The following is a 12,950-nucleotide window of genomic DNA, read 5'->3' as shown; positions in this document are numbered from 1 at the left end:
CCCCCTTTCCCTTCTGTCCTCCAGACTATACAGATTGAGTTCATTAAGTCTTTCCTGATACGTTTTATGCTTAAGACCTTCCACCATTCTTGTAGCCCGTCTTTGGACCCGTTCAATTTTGTCAATCTCTTTTTGTAGGTGAGGTCTCCAGAGCTGAACACAGTATTCCAAATGTGGTCTCACCAGCGCTCTATATAGCGGGATCATAATCTCCCTCTTCCTGCTTGTTATACCTTTAGCTATGCAGCCAAGCGTCCTACTTTCTTTCCCTACTGCCTGATTGCACTGCTAGGGTGGCATACTTTTTTCTCGTTACGTGCCAAAAATGGCAGTGCGGTTTTGGATTGTGTTTGGGTTTGGGTTAGGGTGCCTGGCCTCTCCTCGCCTCAAAGAGATACCCTTTCCCTATCTATTTATTATTACTGAACATCCAAAATATACTATTTAATTCTATGTATATATGCCACATGTGTACATACATATTACAGCCAGGCACAAAAATATGCATTATCTACTATATAAAGTGTATGTACACACATGCACGCACAGCTCTTTTAAAATTATACACATTCAACCTTATTTACTGTGATAGGAAAAACATACCCAGAGCCCAGAAGGGAATTTTTTCCCCCCTACCGGTTCTGTGTACCTGACCAAACTTTTTCTACTGATTCTGCGTACCTGGGACTGAGTGTTATCAATGCCAATAGAGGAAAAAAGACGGGAAACCTGTTTTGTTTTGGGGAACATCAGGATTACCTTGATATAGTATTTCAAATGTACCCGTGACATAAATCCACTGAAAATATTTTGACTCAGGCTACTGGGAGTTCTTTAACGGTAGACTAAAGCTAGCATTAACACAACCATATCATTCCTATAGAAATTGAGAAAGGAAAAAAAAACAGCCCTCCCCTTATCATCCCCCACCAATCATTACGGTCTTAATTAGAACATTCTGAAATTGAAAAGGGTCAACGAGGAAATAAAATAGAAGAATATAGAACAAAGCGCATGGCAACCACAAACTATGCATTCCTACAGTACAGGTAATGACACCCTACTTTACAATGGCAATGGTAAACAAAATTTTCTACATTTGTTGGTTAAATAATATAAATTTAATAATGCTTAATCTCTAACCTATATTATTGGTGTTTCAATAATTTGCCCCTTATTAGATTCCAAAAATATTGCATCAAATTGGGAGTGGAAAAGGGCGGGGGGGGGGATTTGGATTTTTAATTTTTGCATTGATGCCCTATAAAGCATTTTTTTAAAAATACTACGTGCCTGAAGTTGCACTGCATGTACAAAATAATACACTATACTTTTAACAGAGATTCAGTTGTGTCCTGAATCCTGAAGTCAAATACAATTTGTGCTGTAGCTATCTCCTGACCAGCTCACTGTAACAACATTGCCAAAAAAGCACTAAGAGTTACAAACCTAATCTTATGTAGCTTCTTCTCCAGAAACGCTGAACTGCTAACCAGAGCATGCAAAACATTCGTCAGACCAATACTCAAATACAGCTCACATGTATGGAACCCACATTGCATAACTAACATTGACACGACACAATTGAGAGAGTCCAGAAATACTGTACTTTACAAGAAGAGTCCTTCACTCCTCCTCTCGAAACAATCTTACTCTTCCAGACTTCAAATACTACGGTTAAACAATTTACAACTACATCGCCTCCAAACTGATTTAACTGTTGTTCATAAGATAGAAACATAGAAGATGGACGGCAGAAAAAGACCTCATGGTCCATCTAGTCTGCCCTTATACTATTTCCTGTACTTTTATCTTAGGATGGATATATGTTTGTTCCGGGTATGTTTAAATTCAGTTACTGTGGATTTACCAACCACGTCTGCTGGAAGTTTGTTCCAAGGATCTACTACTCTGTCAGTAAAATAATATTTTCTCATGTTGCTTTTGATCTTTCCCCCAAGATCATACACCATAACGTCCTTCCTGTTAGTGACTACTTCACCTTCAACCACAACAACAGAAGGGCATGTAATAGATACAAACTAAATGTAAATTGCTTCAAACTTGACTGTAGAAAATATAACTTCAGCAATAGAGTAATCAGTGCCTGGAACTCACTACCTGACTGCTGTTTTTCCCTTAACCCCAAAATCTTCAATCTTAAATTATCTACTGTTGACCTCTCCCCTCCTCTGTAAGGGGCGAGCATAAGCGCACTATTGTGCCTACCATCCTTCTGTCCTATTATCCTTTTTATCACTTCTTTATACTTTGTTATATTAATACAAACTGTAATTCTATACTTGTATGACAAATATAATAAATAAATTAAATTAAAAGTAAGTAAGTTAGTAAAACCTTTATTACAGTCAAAGACCATCAATATAATAGAAACAGAAACATAGAAACATAGAAGATTGACAGCAGAAAAAGACCTCATGGCCCATCTAGTCTGCCCTTATACTATTTCCTGTATTTTATCTTAGGATGGATATATGTTTATCCCAGGCATGTTTAAATTCAGCTACTGTGGATTTACCAACCACGTCTGCTGGAAGTTTGTTCCAAGGATCTACTACTCTTTCAGTAAAATAATATTTTCTAATAAAGACAGAACATCCAAGAACCGTTTCAGATTCTTAGAATCTAAACATTTAAAAGTCTCTTTGATTCTAGTAGCAGATTCTTGGGTGATAAATGTCCAAGAACCTCAACAACTAGCATGTCTTTCTTGACTTGGGTGATGACCAATTTGGTGATGGTTATAACTTTGGATGGTCAACGAACTGCTGTAAGACAAGGACTACATTTATCATCCAAGAATTAAAAGTAAAATAAATAAAGATCGGCATTAACACAAGGGTGGGCTTTTTTCGACGCAGAGAAGCCATCTAAACCTGGAAAAAAATCACCGAAAATTACAACATCACCAGATTCCTACCAACGGGGACCGCCAGACAGCACCGGTAGGAACTCATCACTGATTAAATAACATATTTTGGATGTCCAGTAGTAGTAAATAAATAGATAGGGAAATTGTATCTTACTGAGGCCTTTGGAGTGAGGAGAGGCCTGGCACCCTAACTCTAACCCTTGACGTGAGTGACGCCAAGTTGGCCATGCCCACTCAGTCCCATGACCAATCAGCCACACCCACCCAGTCACATGATCACCCAGCTTGGGCCATAAAGTCACATGATAATCAAGCCATGTCCACTGTCACATGATCGTCACGCCTACAAAATATCATGCCCACAGACCCAGTAATAAAATTTTTATTATCTAATTTTTTTATTATAAAATCCACTCAAGCAGGTAACCATCAGTAACATGTGGCTTGAACTTTTACAGTGATACCTTGTCTTACAAACTTAATTGGTTCCGGGACGAGGTTCGTAAGGTGAACAGTTTGTAAGACGAAACAGTGTTTCCCATAGGAATCAATGGAAAAGTGATTAATGCGTGCAAGCCCAAAATTCACCCCTTTTGCCAGCCGAAGCACCCATTTTTGCACTGCTGGGATTCCCCTGAGGCTCCCTTCCATGGGAAACCCCACCTCCAGACTTCTGTGTTTTTGCGATGCTGCAGGAGAATCCCGGCAGGGGAATCCCGGCATCACAAAAACGAGCACTTCGCTGGCAACAGAAGTCCGGAGGTGGGGTTTCCCAGCGAAGGGAGCATCAGTGAAATCGCAGTATCACAAAAACACCGAAGTCCTCAAAACCCCACCTCCAGACCTCTGTGTTTTTGCGATGTTGCAATTTCACTGAGGCTCCCAGCAGCGCAAAAACGGGTGCTTCGCTGGCAACGGAAGTCCGGAGGTGGGGCATCCCAGCGGCAGTGGTGGGTTTGTAAGGTGAAAATAGTTTGTAAGAAGAGGCAAAAAAATCTAAAACCCCAGGTTTGTATCTTGAAAAGTTTGTATGATGAGGCGTTTGTAAGATGAGGTATCACTGTATTTGGAGAACATTTGGATGTGCAGATCATAGACTTGAAATTCTTTAAAAGCAAACCTATTCACTATGTTGGTTATGACCTTTAAAGCCCTTCATGGCACTGGACCAGAATATCTCCGAGACCGCCTTCTGCCGCACGAATCCCAGCGACCGATTAGGTCCCACAGAGTGGGCCTTCTCTGGGTCCCGTCAACTAAACAATGTCAGTTGGCGGGCCCCAGGGGAAGAGCCTCCTTTGTGGTGGCTCCGACTCTCTGGAACCAACTCCCCCCAGAGATTAGCACTGCCCCTACTCTCCCTGCCTTTCGTAAACTCCTTAAAACCCACCTTTGTCGTCAGGCATGGAGGAACTAAATCACCTCCCCCGGGCATGTACAATTTATGCATGGTATGTTTGTGTGTATGTTTGCTTAGTAAATGGGTTTTTTAAAATATTTTAAATTATATTTAGATTTGTCATGAGTTGTTGTATCCTGCTGTGAGCCACCCCGAGTCTGCGGAGAGGGGCGGCATACAAATCTAAATAATAAATAAAATAAAAATAAAATAAATAAAAGGATCAGTTTGGTTCCATCGCAGATGAAAACTACCTTCAGTTCAGTCATGTCACTGTCTAACGTTGTAAATTCCTTCAATCCAGTGATATTAATGTTAATTGCAGGGAGGGTCAGGTTATTGTTTAATTCTTTCATTATGGTCAATTACTGCCTCCTTTTAATTTCTCATCAACACCACCCACTTAGTGAAGGATGAGCCCACGCCTTCCTTGGTGCAAAGTCAGAATGACTGAGTGGGTGACAGAGGTATGAAGACTGCGGGGAACAAAAGGGGAGGAGAGAAAGAGTGATATGACAAGGAGAGAATGGATGAAAGTCAGTGCAGGAGAAGAGAGACATGGAAATTAAGAAAACACAGAACCTTAAGGAATGGGGTTGAAGATTGGGAAGGCAAAATAGAATAGAATAGAATAGAATTTTATTGGCCAAGTGTGATTGGACACACAAGGAATTTGTCTTGGTGCATATGCTCTCAGCGTACATAAAATAAAATATACATTTGTCAAGAATCATGTGGTACAACACTTAATGATTGTCATAGGGGTCAAATAAGCAATGAAGAAGCAATATTAATAAAAATCTTAGGATATAAGCAACAAGTTACAGTCATACAGTCAACATGGGAGGAAATGGGTGATAGGAATGATGAGAAAAACTAGTAGAATAGAAGTGCAGATTTAGTAAAAAGTCTGACAGTGTTGAGGGAAATATTTGTTTAGTAGAGTGATGGCGTTCGGGAAAAAACTGTTCTTGTGTCTAGTTCTCTTGGTGTGCAGTGCTCTGTAGCGACGTTTTGAGGGTAGGAGTTGAAACAGTTTGTGTCCAGGATACGAGGGGTCAGTAAATAGTTTCCCCGCCCTCTTTTTGATCTGTGCAGTATACAGGTCCTCAATGGAAGGCAGGTTGGCAGCAATTGCTTTTTCTGCAGTTCTGATTCTCCTCTGAAGTCTGTGTTGGTCCTGTTGGGTTGCAGCACCAAACCAGACAGTTATAGAGGTGCAGATGACAGACTCAATAATAATAATAATAATAATAATAATAATAATAATAATAATAATAATAATAATAATAATAATTATTATTATTATTATTATTATTATTATTATTATTATTATTATTATTATTATTATTATTTTAAAAATGGGATGAGGCAAAACAGAAACGGCAGAAGAAATAAATTTATAGAGATGAATTTTAACCTATAGTGTAGGACAAAAATATCAGGATATTTGTCAGATATTTATACTTGTTTAGCATGATACCATGGTCTTTCGAGACTGAAGGATGCCAATGCAATACTTTGTTTAGACAGGTCTTTTTAATTGCAAACTTTCATCAAATGTGCTTATTAAGGCTTTATGACAGACTAAGAATTCATTGTGCAGAATTCCTTTTGCAAAAATCATCAAACTCATTTTTTTAATATTTAGAGAGATCGTGCACATGATAGTGTTCTGTCTGGGTGCCCCCAGACCTCAACACCAACTGGAAAAAACAGCCAGATACGCTGGTAAAAGCAAAAGTACTTTATAGCTTGAAAAATAAACACAGAGAAAAACCTGTTCTTCCCCACAGGCAGGTTATGAGACTTTACAGCAGAGTCCTGATGTCCAGACAATACAGCAGCCTTCTTGCTGGCACACCCACCACTGTAGAGAATAAGACCCCCCACCTTTTCCCCCCAAGGTTTCAGTATTCAAAGTCACAAACCAGAATTCCAAGACGCCAAAGAGCACAGCCAGGTCCCAGGACTCCCAAAGATAATACTCCACAAGCCAGGAAGGGTGGGTCTGCCTTTTAGCCTTTCCAGAGAGCACCACACCCAAACCCATCTGTTGCCTCTTTAGTGCTGAAAGTACCTAGCTAATTGGTCCCTTCTTTGTGTTGCTCTTCTCTGTCGCAGATCGATTATTGCTTGTGCATTTTCCTCTAAGGAATCCAGGCTGCTTGCTGGTGAGAGCTCCCTCTCGGGGGCCTCTGGCTGTTCCCCCTCTTCCTCAGCCTGAGATTCCTCCTCCTCGTCTGCCTGCACCTCCTGTTCCTCATCCTCCCCCTCTGAGCAGGAAACCAACAGAAGATCAGCTGTTCCCTGAGGGGCCTCGGACGGAATCACAACAGATAGTATCCCAGCTTTACATAGGGTATTCGTCTGGAATCGTAGACCATGCTAAACCATGATGTTGTTTGGTCTTTAACGTATTGTATGAATCCAGCATTCAGGCAATAGATACATTTGAAACTATAATTTATTTATTTATTTATTTATTTATTGGATCTGTATGCCGCCCCTCTCCGTAGACTCGGGGGCGGCTAACAACAATGATAAAAACAGCATGTAACAATCCAATCCAATACTAAAATAACTAAAAAAACCCTCTTATTATAAAAACCAAACATACATACAGACATACCATGCGTAAATTGTAAAGGCTTAGGGGGAAAGAATATCTCAGTTGCCCCATGCCTGATGGCAGAGGTGGGTTTTAAGAAGTTTACGAAAGGAGAGGAGGGTGGGGGCAATTCTAATCTCTGGGGGGAGTTGGTTCCAAAGGGCCGGGGCCACCATAGCGAAGGCTCTTCCCCTGGGTCCCGCCAAACAATATTGTTTAGTTGACGGGAGCCGGAGAAGGCCAATTCTGTGGGACCTAACTGGTCACTGGGATTCGTACAGGAGAAGGCGGTCCCTGAGATAATCTGGTCCAGTGCCATGAAGGGCTATATAGGTCATAACCAACACTTTGAATTGTGACCGGAAACTGATCGGCAACCAATGCAGACTGCGTAACATGGGCATATTTGTAGAAGCCCATGACTGCTCTCACAGTTGCATTCTGCACGATCTGAAGTTTCCGAACACTTTTCAAAGGTAGCCCCATGTAGAGAGCATTGCAGTAGTCGAGCCTCGAGGTGATGAGGGCATGAGTGACTGTGAGCAGTGAAACACTTACAACTAGTAGAGGATAATCCCAACACAAAAATACAATAAAACTCTGCTGATTAGGTCATTTGACCATATCTGCAAGAAAAATACCAAGTCAGGCAGCACCAAAGATACCACAAAAAGAAGAAAGAGGTCACATCATTATGGCACATAAATTTAATTTTTTAAAAAGCTGATATTTTCATTCTTGGAAACCCAGAAAAGTAAGAATTCTGTTCAGTCTGCTAACCCATTTTCATTTTCAAAACCAGGTCTTTTTCAAGCTACCAGTAAGTTACAAAACGTTTTCCATAATGATACCTAAATGTTACAGAGCCAGAGCTCTGTTACATTGCTTATAATAATATAATATTTATAAATATTTGTAAATATTACAAAGGTAAAATGTTTTAATTACTGAAATAATTATAAAACTTTAGTAGGTTGATTTGATTGAAACTCACTGAAAACTCATTAAAAATTAAAGTTTGAAGATGTTTAAAAGTCATATGAAATACCAGTTAGTTTTAATTTTAATAACAGTTATTTTTTTTTAAAAAAAAGATAAAATGTTCTCAAAAAAAATTCTCATTTTAATCCAACTTGATGTAGAAGGATAAAAGTGAGACCACATTTCCAATGAATGAATTGTATTTTTTTCTAATTTCATCATGTAATAAAAATACTTAGCCAACCTTTCTACAAAATATTTTTATTTTGTAATTTTTTAAATATCTTTTTCTTTTATCCTCTCTCTCTTCTCTTTTCTCTTTAAAATGAATAAATTTAAACGGCGTGGGGGAGGTTGGGGAAATCAATAAGTAACTATGTCATCTTACAAAAAGTTTACACTTCTTTGAAACCAACAGAGTGGGAGAAATGAACAAAGATAAGACCATGATAAGAACTTAATGATTGCTAATAGTAGTATTGCGGCCCTACCTGGACAGGGAGTCATTGCTCAAAGTCGCTCATGCCCTCATCACCTCGAGGTTTGATTACTGCAACGCTCTCTACATGGGGCTACCTTTGAAAAGTGTTCAGAAACTTCAGATCGTGCAGAATGTGGCCGCGAGAGCTATCGTGGGGCTTTCCAGATTCACCCACGTTTCTACAACATTCCATGGCCTGCACTGGCTACCGATCAGTTTCCGGTCACAATTTAAAGTGTTGATAATGACCTTTAAAGCCCTACATGGCAGTGGACCAGAATACCTCCGGAACTGCCTTCTACCGCACGAATCCCAGCAGCCGATAAGGTCCCACAGAGTTGGCCTTCTCCGGGTCCCGTCAACCAAACAATGTCGTTTGGCGGGCCCCAGGGGAAGAGCCTTCTCTGTGGCGGCCCCGGACCTCTGGAATCAACTCCCCCCGGAGATTAGAACGGCCCCCACCCTCATTGTCTTTTGCAAATTACTCATGACCCACCTATATCGCCAGGCATGGGGGAACTTTTTATGTTTTATGTTTTGGTATGTATGTGTTGCATGGTTTTTAATTGTTGGGGTTTTATGTATCTTTCTCTTTTAATATTAGATTTGTTGCAATGTTATATTGGTTTTGATTACAGTGGTACCTCGAGATACGAGTTTAATTCGTTCCGGACCTGCGCTCTTAAGTCGAGCAGCTCTTATCTCGAATGACTTTTCCCCATAGGAATTAATGTAAATAATTTTAATTGGTTCCAGCCCTCAAAAAACTCACAAAGTTAGTCTAAATTATGCAAAAAGACATTGCAAGAATAAATGTAACTTTACTTATTAATAAGATGATAAGCTGAGAGCTTTCCTTCCCTTCCTCTTTTTACCCAAAACAATCAACATGGCAAACTTTTATTTTTATTCATTAAACTGTAGTTATTTATTCAACTTCACTGCCACCCAATCCTGTAGAGGGAGGAAAGAAGGGAGGAAGGAAAAGGAAAGCAAGAAATGGAGGGAGGAAAGGAAGGAAGGAAAGAAAGAAAGGAAGGAAGAAAGAAAGGAAGAAAGAAAGGGTGAAGGGACAGGAACAGAGGAAGGAAGCAAGGAAACTTATGAAAGGGGAGAGTAACTTCACTGCCACCCAATCCTGTAGAGGGAGGAAAGAAGGGAGGAAGGAAAAGGAAAGCAAGAAATAGAGGAAGGGAAGGTAAAAGAGAGAAAGAAAAAGAGCAAGAAAGAAAGCAAGCAAGAGAGAAAGAAAGAAAATGAAAGAGAAATAAAAATAGAGAGGGAGAATGAAAGAAATGGAAGGAGGGAAGGAAGGAGAGAAAGAAAGAGAAAGAAAGAAAGCAAGAGAAAGAAAGAAATAGAAAGAAAGAAAGAGAAAGAAAAAAGAATGAAAGAGCAAGAGAGCAAGAGAGAAAAAGAAAGAGAGAGAGAAAGAAAGAAAGAAAGGCAACTTCAAAGAAAGGCTCACTGAGCATCTCTCACTCTCTCTCTCTTTCTATCCCTCTCTCTTTCTCTCCCCCCTCTCCCCCCTTTCCCTCTCCCCCCCCAGGCCGGCAGCGATGTTTTAAAACAGCCGCGCCGTTTGCGAGCTAACTCCTGAGGTGCGGAAGTTCGCCTTTGGCGTTTGGGCCACTCGGAATGTGAAATTCAAAACAGCGTTCGGATCCCCCCACCCCCAGCAGAAGCCAAGGACCCCCAGAGTGGGGCGGCAGGGGAGGCAACCGCCTCTCCACTCACCAAGTGCCGGGATACGAGCCGAGAAGAGCCGGGCTGGCTTACTTTCCTTCCTTCCCGCGCTGATGCAGAGCCACTCGAACAAAGCGTCACGCCCCCCCTGACGCTTTTGGCGGCAAAAGAGCCCAGCGTCGCTTCGGAAGCCGCCGAAAGCATCAGAGGGGCGCGACGCTTTGTTCGAGTGGCTCTGCATCAGCGCGGGAAGGAAGGAAAGTAAGCCAGCCCGGCTCTTCTCGGCTCGTATTGCAGAGAGGGGCGGCATACAAATCCAAGTAATAAATTTTTTTAAAAAAAAAATGTCTCTCCTCTCCCAGCTCTTATCTCGAGTAGCTCTTAAGTCGAGCAGCTCTTATGTCGGGGTTCCACTGTATTGTTGTGAGCCGCCCCGAGTCTTCGGAGAGGGGCAGCATAAAAATCTAATAAATTATTATTATTATTATTATTATTAATTATTATTATTATTGCTATTTACATATACAAAATAAATATAATGTAATTTGATTTTATTTGGATAAGCCTCTGTGTCTGATCTCTAGGTACTCCACAAGTCTAAAAGAGTAAATCTAAAAAAAGAGAGAGAGAGAGAGACATAATAATATTCATTGAAACAATACAAAATTAAAATAGCACACTGTCAAACAGATGGCAGGCAAAGTGCAGATATTAATTACTGGAGGCTTGTTGGAACAGCCATGTTTTGACAGCTTCCCAGAAGACGATTAAAGTAGAGACCATGCCAATCTTGCAGAGAGAGGTTATTTTGGAGGGTCAAAGTGGCAGTGGCGAAGAATTGCTTTTGGGTTTCAATTCCCTTCTCATCCACACTTAGGATGAATGATATTAGCATGAACAGTGATGACCGGAGAGACAAAGTTTTGTTCTTCTTCATTTTCAATGGGTAAAGTTGTTGTTGCTGTGAGTTTTGGACACGTCCATTTTCTGCAATCAATATTCAGTTAGTTAATGTCCATAGGCTCAGACACAGAGATGCGTAAATGAGTCAAACTGTAGCCCTTCTCGGTGCTGTATTTATTTTTCCATTCCATGTTTAGAATTGTTGGAATCATTAATTTGCCTTATTTTAAAGATAGATAGCTAGATAGATAGGTAGACAGACAGACAGACAGAAAGACAGACACTTACATACCATGTTTCCCCGAAAATAAAACCTATATATTCTCCAAAGCACATGAAGGTAGAACAAGAAGCAATTGGTGGAAACTAAACAAGGAGAAAAGTAACGTAGAACTAGGAAGGAATTTCCTGACACTCAGAACGGTTGATCAGTGGAAGAGCTTGCCTCCAGAAGTTGTGAATTCCCCAACACTGGAGGTTTTTAAGAAGATGTTGAATAACCATCAGTCTGAAGTGGTGTAGGGTTTCCTGCCTAAGCAGGGGATTGGACTAGAAGACCTCCAAGGTCCCTTCCAACTCTATTGTTGTTGTTGTTGTTGTTGTTGTTGCTGTTGCTGTTGTTGTTGTTTTGGATGGATGGATGGATGGATAGACAGACAGACAGACAGACAGACAGACAGACAGACAGATAGTGTTGTGATTCAGCCTGAGGCTGCTCAGGGACCAGCTGTGTGTCTGCTGGCTCCATGCCCGGAGGAGGATGACAGCGCAGAGGAGGGGGCTGAACAGTGGGAAGGGGGAGAGGAAAATCAGGAATGGGATGAAGGAGAACAGCATGAGAGCCCCCGGGGGGGGCCTCTCCCCAGCCAGTAGCTTGGAGTCATTAGGTGATGATGCACAAGCTGTCATTGACCTGAGACAGCGACGTTCAGAGCAACGAAAGGAGCAGTTAAAGAGATATTATCACCATTGAAGTAGAAACAGCTGGGTTTGGGTGTGGTCCTCATCAGCAGGGTTTAAAAGGCAGGCAAGGCCGTGAAGCCATGTGGAGTGTTATCAGCTTGGCGTGGTGTTATCCTGTCTTGTTTCTCGGCGTCTCTGTTCCTGGCTTGTGGCCCAGCAGCTTTGGAAGATCCGTGGGAGGTGTAGGTCTGCTATCTACAGCCTTGGCTTGGCAGCAAGAATTCTGTATTGCTGCATGGACTTTTGGCCTTCATGAATATATCTGAAGATACATCATTTTCCTGTTTGTAAGGACATTTTCTGTTACCTGTGTTTTTCTTGAATTTTATAAAACTGCCTTTGCCTTTTACCAGTGTGTCTGGCTTTTCTTTTTGGGTTGGTATTGGCTTCTGGAGTGACCCAGACAGAACAGATAGATAGATAGATAGATAGATAGATAGATAGATAGATAGATAGATAGATAGATAGATAGATAGATAGATAGATAGATAGATACCCATCACTGGCTCTGTGACTTAGTGTGAGGTCGAAGACTTACACAGAACCCTGGGATTGGCTGGTGGGTTGAGAGTGCTCCCTCCCCCTTTCTAAAGGGTTAACATATATTTTAAACTCAGTTTTAGTTGTTGTTGTTGTTGTTGTTGTTGTTGTTATTATTATTATTATTATTATTATTATTATTATTATTATTATTATTATTATTTAGATTTGTATGCCACCCCTCTCTGAATTATATTTCTTTACAGTATATGGTTTTATTCTATTGTATTAACTTCCTAGAGTCTCTTGGATGAGTGAGATGGGCAGGGCCTAAAGCTGATAATTAAACTAGCAAAACACCAGACGAGAACAAGGGAAACATGCAACTATGTGCAACAATTTTAACTCCCTGCACCAGATGGCAGAGCCAGGTCTTCATACCTGTTCTGCCGGGCTCTATGGTATGAGTCTCCCAAAAATTCAAGGGTACAAATTTCAGACCCACACACACTTGAAAGTTCAAAAACAATATTGTTTTTCACAAAAATTCAAA

This window comes from Erythrolamprus reginae, chromosome 5, assembly GCF_031021105.1.
Source record: "Erythrolamprus reginae isolate rEryReg1 chromosome 5, rEryReg1.hap1, whole genome shotgun sequence".
Lineage (NCBI taxonomy): Eukaryota > Metazoa > Chordata > Lepidosauria > Squamata > Dipsadidae > Erythrolamprus > Erythrolamprus reginae.
Note: the sequence above shows the minus strand (reverse complement) of the source record.